Source organism: Strix aluco, chromosome 5 (genome assembly GCF_031877795.1).
Source record: "Strix aluco isolate bStrAlu1 chromosome 5, bStrAlu1.hap1, whole genome shotgun sequence".
Classification (NCBI taxonomy): Eukaryota; Metazoa; Chordata; class Aves; order Strigiformes; family Strigidae; genus Strix; species Strix aluco.
Genome location: NC_133935.1, coordinates 81,710,193 through 81,723,506, shown reverse-complemented (window position 1 = coordinate 81,723,506; position 13,314 = coordinate 81,710,193).

Genomic DNA, 13,314 nt, shown 5'->3' with positions numbered 1-13,314 from the left:
ATGAGGCTTTGAGCAACCTGGTCTAGTGGAAGGTGTCCCTGCCCAGGGCAGGGGTTGGAACTGGATGATCTTTAAGGTCCCTTCCAGCCCAAACCATCCTGTGATTTGCCTGAGAGCTCAATGCTGAAGCACCAAAAGAAATTGGTTTGTGATCCAGAACTCGGGCTGCCCCGCAGTTTTCTCAGTCAGACCAACAGGAGTTTCTCACCTGGAGTCCACAAAACCAGCATGACATGCCACATTGGTATCAGCCTTCAGCTGGTATGTTGAAAGCTTCAGGCTTTTTCCAGTTTGTGTCTCTTTAGTCAATGGAAAGGAGATTTTTGCAGAAATTACAGGTGTTGAAGGTGGGATAATACTTTATCTTTATAAATGCCCCTAGGACTGTGACACATAGGAAAGGTGTGGGAGCCCAGGAATGAAAACAGTACTCAATTCATCCTTGTATGCAACAATCGGATGGAGAAACTAAGGTGTGTTGCTTTGCTTAAACCCTAGCAGTAAACAAGGAGTGGGGAGATTGATATATTGGATTTTATGTGCCTCAATCTATTTTTGGAGATACTTTTCTTGTGCCAGAGCCAGTTCCAGCCCAGCAGAAGCAGGCAGAAGGGGAGCTACCCCCTGGGGCAAGCTGCCACGGGAGCGTGCAGCCCTAGCTCTGTGCCAGAACAGCCTGCGGGGTCTCTCGTCTGCACCGAGCCGATGCATTTCCACCAAAACTTGGGAGCAAGAACAGAGGCAGAGACCCACAGGAGGCAGCTCAGGCAAGACCTGACAAACCCAGATGGATCTACACTGTCACTGGAGCTGTCCCCATTTTGGGAACATGATACAAAGACCTTGCAATGAAGAAGTCCAACTGCATGCCAGGCCCTGTTTTAGCAAGAGAGCAGCCAGCAGGTCGATGGATGTGAGTCCATCCTAACACTGCCAGTAGCCGTAAAGCATTAAACTGCACCAGCATTACAGAAACCTCTGCTGCCGCTGTTGGCATCGCCAGTGAATCAAGACAGTGTTGCTGAAGCTGCCATGTCCCCTAAATCATTAAGCAAAACTGCACTGGAAATATAATACCAAAAGTGTATTCTCAGAGCCATTATTAAGATTTGAAGAGTAGTAAACTGATAAATCAGCCCCTTCCCCAGACAGGAAATGTTCTGCTGCCTGCAATGTTGTTTCTCCAGCTAGAGTTCCCTGAATATATATGAAAACGAACAGGAAGATCTCCAGCTTCTCTCATAATGACCTGGGAAATCAGGCTTGGTTTTTAGATACATTAAGCATTCTGCCTCTCCTCAGCCCTCAGCTACTGCTGAAATGTTAACTTAGAGCACCTTGCCCTGCTGCCACAAATTATCTTTCCTTGGATTTTACAAACACTTTGAGGAAAAATTAAACCTTTAGCATTTTCTTCCTCTGCACTAACCAGTTTAGCTTTATTAACTCTCAAAATCAGTGTAATGAAAATTTAATACCCTTTCACAATAAATAACTACTAAAGGACCTTCCCTTTTGCCCATCAGTTTTCCATGGCAGAGCCCCTGCAGTGGTCTCTTGGGCCCCTGGCAAGCTGGGCTCACCCAGCCGTTTCACATAATTTTATTTTTCCCAACTCAGTTGCTGCCTGTCTTTGCCCTCCCAAAATTAAGTATATGTGGGATAAGAGTGCAGGCAAAACTTTTCTCCTGTTCTTTTATTCTCATTTCCCATGCAGAGCTGTGTTGCAGATCCCATTTCATTTTGCCCTGAAAACAGCCCTGTGATGTCCACACGGCAGAGCCTCGAGATGCAACTGGGGTCCTTCACGGCTGGCCAAAAAACCAGCCTGGGCGTTCAGTGCTCTTTCTTATTTATATGACTAACAGTCATATAAATAGAAATATCCTGTGCTCTTTTCTATTTATATGACTAACAGTGACTCAAAAATGGCAAAATAACTTTTGTCCATGGTCCATTAGACAAAAACTCAAAACCTGACTTTCAGAATGACAGGCAAATGCAGAGGGAAGGGAAATCCCTAGTGTCTCTGGGGACCTGGCTTCTCCAGGACAGTTATTCTTGCTATTAAGTTTGCACCTTGCTGTTAGATTTCTTCCAGACTTCCATACCTGCCCTGGTGTTCACTTATGCCTTTTGCTGGCTGCCTGACACCTCGCAGCACAGGCAGCCACACTTGCTGCTGTATCAACACATCATGCGGCTTCCGCTCCAGCACAGCTGCTTATATTGTATTTTTCTGTTTGGTCGTCATAGACTTAGAGCAAGAAAGGAGCAGCTCTCATTTTGGGGTACCCACACCACTCACACAGACAAGGAGCAGGGAGATGAAGAGATACTGGCAGTCAGTTTGCCCAAAGCTGTCTCCAAAATGGCTTTGGCATTGCCATATCTATGAGCAATGGCTGTAATAGAGTCATGAAATGTCTGCTAGGATTTAAATGTAGAAAAACTGGCTTTAGCTCACAAGTTTGATTTTAACCTCAGCAAAAAAGACTTGTCGCTGCACTGAAATATAGTGTCAAGGAAGCACCTACCAGCTCCTGGGACTCATTAACATGTCCTGATGGATTTTGGAGAAAATAATGGTGGTAAAGCCAAACTCCGCCTGGGCTGGAAGCCTTCAGGAGAGGATGTCCAGCCCTGCACATCAAAACTACACCCCAGCATCCCAGAGATCGAGCCAAACTGCAGCAGGATTTCCTGGAATGAAGAGGAGTCATCCCTGAACTGCTCCCCAGCCCTGCAAACTGCACCGGGAGGGCTCAGCACCAGGAGCACCTGGATTGCTCTCAGCTGCCCTGTGCCTGGTCCCCCAAACATCTTGCGAGAAGGCAGGACACAGGCAGCTTTTACTTGGTTTTTGGGTGACTCTCAGCTGCAGCACCCTGACGTTTTTCTCAGACCAAACACCTACCTTTCCAGGGTTCACTTCTTTGCTTATTCAGCCACACACCCATTAGCAGAATTTCTGAACCATAGAAATAATACAACGCAGCCACCAAACGTGGTTTTGCTCTAGTTTAATCTTTAGTTCAAAAATAAAAATAAAATCCACATCTTTATCAGCTATACCGATGGCTTCCCATGTAAGCTCATACTGGAACTTGCATGAAACTCTGATTCACTGTGTTTATTTTATATGAAAAAAGGATGTTAGAAACCTTAAAAACATAATCATGCATAGAATCTTGTATTAATAATATTAATTTAATCTATTATAATTCTATTAAGATTATTAACAAGCTTACATTAATAGAGCATCAGCCCAAAAGTATATCAAGAGAGACTAGAAAAAAATAATCAAGAAGTAAAGCACATCTCCCATCATCATTTTTCTTTGATTACCTAAAATAACTGCAGCAAATCTGTTTTTGTAGGTCAGATTTTCTTTGAAGTACGTCAGCTGTTCAGCTTCAATGCAACTATTTAGTATTGGCATAAAATGATTTTGTAACACAGTATTTGAGTAAGTTTCTTACAGAGAGGGCAAAAAGCTCATAAATCTGACTACTCACAAGCTGATGCTCAGGCACATGTTTTCCATCCTGGCCCTCAGAGGCCACTTTAAAGATTAATTCTTTTTCCTTGCATGACTTTTGCTCGCTTCTTCCAAACACCCTGCATTAAAAAAAGCAAAACCAAAATCCACAAAACTTAGAAGCCACCACATTTGGATTCGGTGTCTCCTGCTTATTCCTGGCATGAGCTTATCTGTTTGGCCATGTATTCACAAAAATAACCATTAACTTATTCATTGTCTCTTCAAAGTCTCAAATAGAAAAGTACAGACAACACTAAATGAGGTAAAACACTACAAATCCCAACACTCAAAACCACACTTGAAATAAGCCAAAAGGCTCATTGGATTGTTGTGTGCAGAGAAGACACCACAGACAGGTATTGTATAAACTGTGCCCTCCTATTCCTGCAAATTCAGTTATGGTCACCTAAACAGCTGCTGGCATACGTTTGCCCTAGCTGGGCTGATTTGCCCTGAAAAGATACCAAGGTGTGTGGATGAAATAAATTTTGGCAGGTCAGAGGTGGGAATGGCGATGAGCAGAGCTGGAGGAGGAACTTGCGGAGCGCCTCCGTTGCTTTCTAAAGACATGAAGGGGCTGCCTGGAGAGCAAGGGCTCTTCTCCAGCACAGGCAGCAAGAAGTTTTATCAGCAAAAAGGCTAAAAATGTTTGGTAGGTACAAGATAATGTCATGACTGAAGATGGATGGTCTGAAGTAGATGTCACTTTATATTTTGCATGTCCAAATTCAATCACTTCTCCAGGTGCTCTTGGATCGTGTTCTTAACATCAATGTAGCAGCACTCTGAGCTGGCGAAGCGACAGCTTATACTCTGCGTGAGGAAACTGGGCATCACTCACTGCCACATGAATTATGAATGACCGGTGGAAGAAAGCTCACGCACCCCGCATCGTGGACACACGCGACCTAAAGCAATACTTCACCTCCTTGATCTCAGATTACCAGCAACCAGAGTGCCAATCAGAGAAGTCAGGTCAGAGTAGATCTCTGCGTTCATCAGGACTCTTACTCTGCACTCAGACAGTCGCACCAACCCACATATTTTCACAGAATCATCAAGGTTGGAAAAGACCTTGAAGACCATCTGGTCCAACCATTAACCTAACATTGACCATTCTCAACTACACCAGATCCCTAAGCACTATTTTGTAATCAGTTCTTTGATGGTGTTTAGCAGCTAAACAAATATTGACAGCTGTATCTACAGGTGGTTTCCTAACTTTCAGAAACCTGATGTGATGTTTGCTCTGGAGCCATGAATGAACATGGGATGGAAGAACACCGTGTCTCTCTTCTTCACGATAACGTGAACCCTGGGACTCTTCTCATCATAATCCAGCAGCCCATGGAAAAATTTGATCGGCAGACTCTAGAAACCAAGGAAGAGTTGAAATAATTCAGTAAAATTAGAACAACACCAGTTTCTCAGTGTAGGAGAAGAGATTCAAAGGTGGTTACTCATTTTTTCTTGAAGGTAGTACATTTAATATAACTGATGAAGAGTCTGCATGTCCACTTACAAGCCTCGTTAATCAGTTATAAAGGACTCACTTGTAAAGAACCTGAATGGACCACTCTGCTTTCTGGATCATCTTTGCACATCTCACAGATAGCTCAGCTTTCCCGGTTGCATGTCACACACACATATGATAGGACTTCTCTGCTCATTCTCTTTTGACCTGCAAACCCCTATGAGAAATTCCCATCTCACAACTAAAATGTTCTTCATCTGCTTTCTGAAGTTGAATTAAAACAATTAAGAACTTCACTGGAGAGAATGGAGAAGAGCATCCAGGAGCTCCACAAGTGTTGCCTGATGCCACCTCTGGGGTGTCAAGTCCAGCCTCCTGCTCCAAGCACAGCCATCACCAACACTGGGCCAGGTCAGGAAGCATCCTTGCTTAGGAGAAAAATATTGCTTGAAATTAAATTCTGGTCAGTTGTTTATCATACGGTTTTCTTCCACAGGAAAATAAACATGCTTGCCTGGCAGAAATTAATTGAGAGAAGGAGAAAGCATCTTCAGACTTGGCAAGAATAGTGAAAAATGGTTGATCGGTGTGAACAAAGACCAGTTTGTAACAGACAGGTTCCCAGGCACAGACTGTGCCAGAGTGCACCCCCAGCCAAAATGTGGTCCCCTCATGGGTGCCCTCCCCCACTCCCCTGTGCCACTCTACCTCCCACTTTGGGTAGCCGTGAGGCTTCAGGGGCTGCTTGTGCATGCCTGGCTGCACAAGCAGGCAGCCGTTGTCCTGGTCAGCCCTCTCCAGGAGCACACGATGCGGTCTGCAGGCCAGAAGGGGAAATAGTGCAAGTCCTGATGCATGGGCTGGTGAGAACTCAGGTTACCTGAAAGACAGAGAACGCGCCTGGCTGCACTGAAAAGGCTCTTCATGCACTTCAGATGTGACACAGAATTGTCCTGGGGAACACCACATCACTTGTGGTGGTAATGTGTCCCAAGAAACTGCTCCAAAGCTTCAGGTGAAGCACTGTCTCTAAGCATGTTCCTTGCTGGCACTCAATTTTGAGGATAAAAGGTTTAAATCTCACTCTATGGCCACAGTAAGAGCCCAGACATGGTTCTTTGGTCCAGAGCTGCTCTGCAGAGATTTTGGGAATGGTATCAACAAACTGAGTGTTTTAATAACTCATCGTACCCTGCCCATGCAGAAGCTGGACACCTCAGCATAGGAAACAGCTCAGGTCTCCACTCTGCTGAACTGCAAAAGCTTATGAAGAGTCAAATCAACTTTGAAAAAATTGTAATGTAGTTAATTAAACTTCCTTCCCCCCCCCCCCCGCCCCTTTCTCTTGTATGAAGACTTTGATCTGCAGCACTAGAAGGTAAAGCCAGGATCCAAAATCCTTCCTTTGGCACCTGTCCAAGTGTCTTCATATCAAAGCACTGAGCATGCAACCACTGACAGCAAGGTCAGGAGTCAGACTAAATTTGATATTTCTGAACTGTTAGTCTGGAAAATAGCACATAAACTCTAAGCAAAGGATCTTCTCTGTATTTATTGTCTTTTACCAAGCTCCAGGAAGCATGTGTTTTCAACACATGTGAAATGCCAAGCCTAAAAAAAAGAGTGTCTTAAACAGTGGGGCTTCATGCAAGTGCTGACAGCTGGATAAGCAGCTGGGTGTCTAATTTCAGCATGTTCCTTTTTGAAATTCAAATGTTGATTTAAAAAAAAAAATAGTTGAGGGACAGTTAACATGGTGCAAAGACCTGAACTGCAGAAACGTATTGAATTAGTTAGAAAGAATGTTTTAGGTGTAACATGTGGTTAGATATAACAGCACCTCAATTTAGGAGGCACATACGTACCTCCCAATGTGTGACCCTGAACATCTACAGCAAACTGAACGATAAAAAACATCTCCCACCAAACCAGGGCTAAGCTAATACACACTATTACCCAAACAACTTCATATATTTTCAGAATTGCTTTTAATTCAATTCAAGCAACTTTTCTAAAAGGGTAAGTGCTGCTTCAGTTAAATACACAGCAACCCAGGCATACTAACAACTTCTGCATTTCCCACTCCCTGGAGCTCTGCTTACCAAGATCTGGGAGTTTATTTATCTGCATGGCCATTAAGTTTGGCCCTGTGAAGCATTCAAAATATTTTAGGACTTACAAAGGAAAATGCATAGAAGAAATACTTGTGTTTTATGCTGCAGTAATATATAGCAAGTAAAAGAAAAGCTAGGCAGATCTATACTATAAATCAATTGTTGATTGGGTTGTTCGTGAGGGTGGACCTATTAGCAGCAGTTTTACCCAAAATAAAAAGCAAGAACAAACAAACCACCTATAGATGCTGCCGTAGGTGCAATGCTGACCAGCGCTTTCTCTGCTGCAGTATACGCCAAGGTGTTGCTGAAATGGATGACAGCCAGGGCAACAGCTCCAGAGCTCTACAAAATCTCGTCTGTCCATCTCTGATTCCCCAACACACCCTGACTTTCGTAGTACTCCAGGATCCAGGACAAGCCAATACATGAGGAACTATATCTACACATTACAGACATTAATATATCTTATGAAAAGTGATGGAAATCTGCTGCTGATAACTACCTCAGCATGAACACAAAGTACAAATCCATCTGATATGGGATGGAGCATGTATTAAAGTAGGCCTGTACAGAACAGAGCACCACATAACCTTCCAGAAGGGTTACTCTGGCCTGCCCAGCTTGGACCTTGCTTTCACCTTGGCATTAAAACATATACATGTCCACAAATCTCTACTAGGTTCTCCCACCACCATCCCCCTACTGGCTTTTTACCTCTGGCAGAGTACAGTATCTGAACAACTCTTCATCTTCCTGGAAATCATGCACTTTATTAAGTGTTTTTTCAGACCGAATGAAGTTGGGTCTATGGATCTCATGTCTCATTATCACAGCTCCCGGTGGATTCACCTCCTTGTTACATATCCTCACAAACTTTCTGGAAAGCAGAGGGAACTGAAGAAACCAGAGCACATTTTAGCCACATTCAGCCACGTTACTCTCCTCAAAGACACTGTTGCTACAGAGGAAGGTATCCAGCAACACCACACATGTCCATGTTGGGAGAGTCCAGCTTCGCAGAGCTCCCTCAGGTTGCTGCTGCACACAGGACCCCCCAGCACCTTTGGCAAGTGCCCCGTACCTGAAGCGCTCAATGTCTTCATCAGAAACGAGCTTCTTAATGAGCAGATACCCGTTGTCTTTGTAGAACTGCCTTTGCTCTGCGGTGAGGATGTTGTTGTCCAGGGTATAGCTGAGACACAGAGGAGAAACACAGTAGGGCTGGGCACAGCAATGGGAGCACCGATGGCAAGACCTGTCAGGAGGATGGTGCCATGCGGGGGTTTGGGGGCTGCTGCGGAGAGGCAGGCGGCTCCAGCCGGTGTCCGGGGAAAAGAATCAGCAAGAAAGTCTCCCCACAGCAGACACCAAGGGCACTTGGAAAAAAATAGTTAAAATGAAGTAGGAATTGAAATTCAGTGTTTGATTTTCTTACTTTCGTATGAACGAAGATACAACTTACTGAAACATCCCTGGCTGAGCAGCACCATAAGCTGCTGCTGGGGCAGGAGCAGTGATCTGGGATGTCAGTTAAGGAATGCACACTCAGGCACCATAGGGCATGAAAACATTGCTGCAGAGAAATTACACCCCTTCCAACACCTCACAGGGAAAGCACGCAGAAAGGAAATCTCCAATTCATTCCAATGAGTTTAAACAAACATGCCTGCGTTCTGCTAGGCAGAGGGAGCAGTCTCACCCAGAGGACAGTTAACCCCCCCTTGCTAACGAAGCCTCCCAACAGCTTTGCACGTGGTATTGAAGCTTCACCCAAAGAAAGCGTAAACCTTACCTGGTGAAGTCACATGAGGTGTGAGTGTGGACACAGGCCGTGCACACAAATGCAACTGATAGAGGCGAGTCAGAGGAAAGCAAAGGGGGTGAGAGGAGCAGCTGAGGAGGGAGATGTAAGAAGGGAAAAGCTTGGGGGAGAGTGAGGAGGAAGAGGCACGTGCAGGGTGCAAGCAGTCAGTGAGAGCTGGGTGGGAAGCACCACAGCAGGTCTTGGAGCAAAGGACACCCGTAGGGAGGGCATGGCTGCAGCAAGTTTAACAGGAGGCAAAGGCTTCACCCTATACTTCAGGTCCCAATTTTGGTGGAAATGGGACTCACAACTGCCCAGGTTCTCCAGATGTCCAGGGCATGCTCCTACCCACAAAACCTCCAGGAGGGTCTTTCCCCTTCTCTTCAGGCATCACCGATTTGATGGAGACACTGGTTGAACCCCTGGCCCTCCTCAGCACACCTCCACCTCCCAGAAGTGGGGGAGAGCAGACAAGTCCACCAAGCACTGGACTCCATTTGAACACCTTCCTCCCAGGCGTTGCAGTGCCTCTTCCTTTCACTGGTTTTTCTCTTGCCACCTTGCAGTGTTCAAAGGACAAGTTTGGGTTGCTTGGACAACTGAAAACAAGAGGCACACAGGCTGGGAAGGAGCTGCCACCTCTGGCAGCTCATTTTGGTGAAGACACACAGTATTTAAACTTCTCCCTTCCCCTTACACACATTCTTTTGGGAATAATGTCTTCAGACATGTTAGCCAACTGTGCAGGTAATATAATACTTGGATATACTCAGAAGCAAGCAAATGCTTTTGGAAAGACTGATATAGCAAGGTTCAAGATTCAAATAACTTCATTTATTGGTCTTAGGATGCTGTGGAACATTAACAAACTAAAAAACACACCAAAAAAAGTTCCTTTGTTTTAACAAGCCATTTTTAGTTGTCAAAACCCATATCTATCCTCCTGGTTCCTGCACTCTTCAGGAGAAACTCCTTCAACAAAAATCTGCAAAGGAGACAGGAAATCCAGATTTTTTCATACAACCTCCTCACCCCAGCCCTCCAAGAAAAAGAAAGACATGTCATACTCTCAAATAATGTAGCAAGTAAGCTTCCTTGTGGGCCTGCAGTTTGAGGGAGGTCACCGAGTGCAAACACTGTTTGTCCTCCTGGCTCAGTTCAGAGCTGCAGATGAATTCACAGGTGTAACAGCAAAGGTCTTGCAAAGGTAACTGTGAGTGTGGCTTTTTCTCTGTTAACACCTTTCAGCTCGTGAGGGGGGACGCTGGGGATACTCAGCACAGCTCTCTTTGCTTTCTTACATCAAGCATCCAAGAAACATCTCCAGATCCTCCATGCCCCATTTCAGGCTGTGGAAGAAGACCATGCCTTGCGCTATCCAGGTCACAACATGGTCAGCGTGGAGGCCACTGTTGCTTTCCACTCACCCACCTCCTCCCTTTCCACCCCAGCCACAGATCAGAAAGAGTAGAGGAGCAGGAGCTGCACCCAGACATGGGGATGATAAGTGCCATAGGACGGCATCCAGCTGAGCGGTTGGGTTTGGCTTTTCCATGATGACTTTGATGATGAGGAAGATCACCAAGAGCCCAGCTCACCACCCAGCACTTATAAGGTCGGCACAGCACTCAGGGCAGAGCTCAACCACAGCACGGGTAGCATCAAGATGACAGTCCATTTGCTCCTCTTCACCTCCCCTTGGCATGTGCTGGTGCCTGTACACACCCAGGAGCTTCTCAAGAAGCTGTGGGTCTCACCACCTTGGCTGGGTGAGGTGTAGGAGTGAAGGAAGGAAGAAAGGGAAGGTTTGGCAACAGGACAGCTTGTCACTAGAGGCTGGGAAGTAAGTAGGGAAAGTTCAAGCGTGCTTTTAGATGCTCTCTTTCCTATACTCTGCTCATTCTCAGCTGCTGTGATGGTTGTGAGGACGTAGTCAACAAGCATGCAGAACCCATCACCTGGCATGCTCAGTCACGCACTGCATCTGTGCTGGCACAGGTGGTTTGGTAAGTTAAAGAGTGTGATGGCTCCTGTCCTTGAAGAGTGCCCTGCTGGGAAACTAAAAGCCTGGAGGGGAAATGCTGGAGTAAGGAGAGAAGGAAAAGTGAAGCTAGCTTAAAAATGGGGAGCTGCAAACAGAGGTTGCAAAGGCTTTGTATTCCTCTCAAGTTGGGACATGCTTAAAAATTATATATTCATTGTACACTGTTCTCAGCAGTGCACTTGGTACCCTCATCTGCCTGCATTAACTCTGCAAGTGATGTTTGAGGAGATACACACTGAGATTGAATATGGATCCATAACAGACCTGCAGCACAGTTCTGAAGACGATTTTTGACATCTTTGCACATGTCCCTCACTGCCACCATGCCATAGAGCCTCAACACTCCTGCAAAGTGGACTTCAGCCCCACCATGTCACGGTTCAGTCTGACTAGTCTGTAGGTTCAGACTGACCAGCTTGTGCCACTGGTGTGACAGTCAGTTCACCCTCACTTTTCCCTCAAGCTCTACACTGTGAAGCAGACACTGCTGAGAGGTGGGGTTTGTCCTGCTGAAATTTGCTGTCCTTCATATTTCCCCTCTCCCTGGGCCAACTTCACAGCCTGTAGGTCAAGGCACTTGCTGCGGGAGGGGAGGTGGAGGTACAGCTCCTGCTGCAAGGACCAGGAGTGGATTGAATGCAGCATGTCCTCATTACAAACTGGGGTCAGCTTTCCTTCAGTCTTTTCTGATTCCAAAAAAGGTGGAGACCACAGGTTGAACGTGGTCCTTCTCTTGGCAGGGATCTTCCTTTTTTTCACACAAACATTTCACATCAAAGCAAAAACAAAAAAAAAAATCCCATTTCTGATGGAAATATCTTGATACTTTGGGATTTCAAAAATCATTGAGGGATTGGCAGTGTGTTTGGGAACAGCACTTGGGTTTCTGCACTTGTTCTTCATGGGGCTGCAGCGTGCTGGGCAGGTTTCCTCCTGGAAAAAAATGAAGCTTGGAGCAGCAGGTGACTTGGTTAATTACTGCTTTTCCTCTCCTCCTCCCCTTCCTGCTGCCACAGTGGTAATTCAAAGAGGGAGTTTGGACCTGGAGGCTGATAAGACCTTGCAGCTTTCCGTGGCCGCGTCTTCCTCTGCGGTCACCCGCATGACATGTGTGCATGCAGACGTGACTGAATCAGCTGCACTGTGCTGCCAGGAAACCAAACCCTGAGATACATGGTTGTGGTTTTGTTTTTCACCCAGAAAGCCAAGTGCTGGAGACTGAGATGAATTTCTAGCTGTGAATTTCCACTGGTGGGGCATGTGCTTTGGAAACCTGTGGTCACAGAATCTCTGCTGGCTGGAACTCTGGTGGGAACAGGAACAAGAAAGCACTTACCAGGTAGATCCCTCACTCAGGAGGTCACATTTACATGAATTGATGAAGCATCCTTTGGACTCCAGCCCTTGCTCAAATATCCCATGAGGAAGTGCTTGTAGATCCTTACTCTCCCAGGGACATTGTCCTGCACCCATGAGCGTGTAGCTCTGCTGAGAGGGAGGCAAGCAGCCTTGCTGGATCTGGCTCTGCCCAGGTCTTTTTGGAGGGCAGGGATCAGGCTCCTTGGCATTGCTAGGATGCAGCTGAGCTGGACTTGCACAGAGTCGAGGGGAGCTTGCCTAAGCTTAGTGGTCCCCAGGCTCTGGATTATCCTCAACCTGTTGCTGTAGGAAGGAGTGAGGACATGAGTGTCTCATCAGGTGGGACTACTGCTGAGTTTAGATGATCTGCAAGGTCTTTGATGGGTTTGTTCTTCTGAAAGAGGAAATTCAAGCCTAAATCCATAGGTAGAGACATACAAATTTTTAACAACAAAGCTAAAGTTCTTCCTTTCCTTCTGGCTCCCAGCTGTAGTAAGAGAAATTCAGCCTGGAAACTCTAGGAATCTGATGGACACCTGTAGCTCTCCTCTGCGGTCACAGCTCTGCAGTCAACTCAGCTACACCAGTAATGCCAGACAGTGAAGTTTTTCCACAAATCCTGTGTTGTAAACCAGACAGGATATTCTAAGTCCTCACAAAAATCCAGAGGAGAGTACCAGCTAGGCTGTGAACCACAGCTCAACAAAGTCAACAGAGGAGCCTCCAACTCACTTGGGCCCATGCACCAAGCAAAGACCAGGCTGAGAAGGTCAAAGTCTGTAGAGGCATCCTGGCACATCTCCCCAAGAGCAGGATCAGTGCCAAGGTTATACAGAGGACATGAGAAGAGATGCAGGAACCAGGATACTCAAAATCACCCACTGAGCAGGGCTGTGGGTCTGGCCTAAAGTCTCCCCCTTGTCAGACTTCTCAGTGTTGTGATCAAACCAGAAGCTACCAAGAGAATAACGT